At 36.6% G+C, this 2,663-nt stretch overlaps 1 long non-coding RNA gene across 1 annotated transcript; it reads left to right on the top strand.

Annotated features, from left to right (window-relative positions):
- Positions 1-788: 788 nt before the first annotated feature.
- On the top strand, positions 789-2,429 carry LOC143563207 (uncharacterized). Its single transcript, XR_013140621.1, has 3 exons — positions 789-951; positions 1,610-1,829; positions 2,103-2,429. It is a non-coding gene; the product is annotated as an uncharacterized LOC143563207 (long non-coding RNA).
- The last annotated feature ends 234 nt before the right edge of the window (positions 2,430-2,663 follow it).

Below are 2,663 nucleotides of genomic sequence, written 5' to 3'. Positions count from 1 at the left end.
AGGAGGAGGGTTTTCCATGGTTCGCTGACTTCGCAAACTATCTTGCTGATGGATACCTTCCGAAGATGTCTTACCAGCAAAAGAAGAAATTCTTTGCTGATGTTAAGTTCTACCTATGGGACGACCCGTATCTTTTCCGTGTTGGTGCTGATCAGTTAATTAGAAGATGTGAGGACGCAAAGGAGGGATGGCAGATTTTGAGCCATTGTCATGTGGGACCGACAGGAGGTCACCACGGTGCGAGTTCGGCAGCGAAGAAGGTATTTGATTTTGGATTCTCTTGGCCTTCTATTTTCAAAGACGCACATGAGTTTGTTAAAAATTATTACCGATGTCAACGTGTTGGTAATATCTCATCCCGGAATGAGATGCCCCAAAATGCGATTCAGGTATGCGAGGTTTTTGATATTTGGGGTATCGATTTTATGGGCCCGTTCCCGTCATCTAGAGGGAACAAGTACATTCTTGTGGCTGTTGATTACGTTTCCAAGTTGGTCGAAGCTAAAGCATTGCCAAATTGCGTAATGTGTAAATTTTTTACTGCATAATATCTAACTATCTATATAATTGTCTACCATAAAATCCTATGTGTCGCCCTCACATCGTTCCCCAACCCTTCTAAAGCCACCAAATCTCTTGATTTCTAAATGGTGACTTCTTATTGATTTAACCCTGTTTTGACCCGTCTAAGGTTTAAATTTCGCGGGTTATGATTTGTACCAAACCCGGGTACCCTTAAATGGGTCAAAACACCTCTGTAACTCATTCTCAGTCACCCTTTTCTCCAGCTCCTTGGAATCCTACACCGTCTTCTTTCTTAATCGAAGCCTCTACCACCCATCACCCCGGATTCACAAAACCCTAGACCTTAGTTCCCTAATCGAAGAAATTCAAGTCATCAACGAATGAAGATGACGTTATCGTAGCTGAATTCGTTCGGTTTTTCCCTAAGTAAGAATAATATTTGATTTCAAAAATTAGGTTTTCATTTGAGCGTACGTTTAGTATTTCAGTGATACATTTGGATTTCAAAATTTAGGGTTTGGATTGAGCATAAGATCCAATAGGTTCTATTAAAGGGAAATTGCACACTGAATTTGTGCTTTCTGGTGTGGAGGATCTGATTGTGTGTAGTAGTTACATAGGTCTGAATGAACATAAATTTGGGTTTTTACCTATAACCGAAACCGATAAATGATTTTCGGTTTATAAAAAGTCCATAATCGAAATCGGTTCGGTGTTTTCAGTTCGGTTATTAACCAAATCCAAACTTGGGCTAAAATTTTAAACTTAACATAACGAACCAACTAACTGTTTACTTCTAAATACATGAAATGAAGTGGAGGTATAAAACATGAAATACATTAAATGATGGTATAAGAGCTAGAATTATGTGAAAAATGGAGGTATAAAAGCTAGAAATATATGAAAATACGAATGGTTAGGTTCGGTTTGGTATCGATTACTTCAGTTAACCGAGGGTACATGAAAAAACCCACAACCGGTTTTTGGTTAATTCAGTTTTTGATTAATTTTGGTATGGTTTCGTCGGTTTTCGGCTCGGTTTCGGTTAACAATTGCTCACCCCTTGCAGGCGTAGAAACTAAAGGCAGATGATGCTGAATATATAATAATGGAACCAGATGATATAGTTAAATCCTTAATCACTGTTATTGGAAGTTTCATTCAAGATCAGTTTCTTAAAAAAAAAGGGACATACAGAAGGAACAGTGTGGTGAAAGTTTAGCAACAGACGATGAAAGCAATAAATAAAAGATAGAAGTTGGGTACTCTGATCAAGCAGTTTTCCCTATGATTTGAACACCAAGGTAGTATACTTTCTATCTTACTAATCATACTTTGATTTTAGTTGTTTCATTGATGGATAGTTAAGCAAATAATTACTTTACGAGTTAGAACTTATTTTGATGCCAAACATGTTAAATTGGTTTAACTGGTGCACATGCATGAGATGCTTTTTCACTAATATTACTTCTAAATGAGTAAATTCTCAGTTGTGAGTTGCTAATATGTTTAATGTTGTTTTTTGGTTTTATTTGTGTTACTAACTAACCAGCTATCGTGCCCGTGCGTTGTTGCAGGTTGAAAGTTAACCTGACTTGATACGTCCTACACTCCTACTTTGAAACCTTTAGAAATGGCATCTTTAAGCCCAAACACGTATTGACCCGTTACACAACGCGTAGGGAATTTGGGTGTTACCTATTTGGTTTGTTATGATCCCAGAACACTGTCTGCATGCGCCATAGCGACTGACAAAATTAAATATATCTTATAGTTAATTTTAAATTTTGCACTTTAAAGATAATATTTCAAAACTATTTCGGATGAAAACAGCCCGAGGACTCCAAGGGTGGTGTTTCTGACCGTAATCGGAAGTCTTTGACCGTATCTGAGACTTCCCGTATCTGCACGTCGGTTATGTATCTGTACTTCCGGTAGTTCATATGTTTCTACAAATTTACTACCAACCATGAATAGAATCGAAAATAAATAATTACATCCAATAAACGCTTGATTAGTTTTTATAATTGTTAGATAATGAACATATATCAATTTGTGGTTGCTTTTATTTTTTGTTGTGGTTTTTTTTTTATGTTTTATGAGGTTCCTAATTTAATTATTCTTTCTCAACAATATTT

This window comes from Bidens hawaiensis, unplaced genomic scaffold (assembly GCF_021521415.1).
Source record: "Bidens hawaiensis isolate Kalapana, Puna unplaced genomic scaffold, B.hawaiensis_p1.1 tig00021335_1, whole genome shotgun sequence".
Classification (NCBI taxonomy): domain Eukaryota; kingdom Viridiplantae; phylum Streptophyta; class Magnoliopsida; order Asterales; family Asteraceae; genus Bidens; species Bidens hawaiensis.
The sequence above is the reverse complement of the archived record's forward strand: the minus strand, read 5'-3'. Positions and strand labels throughout refer to the sequence as shown.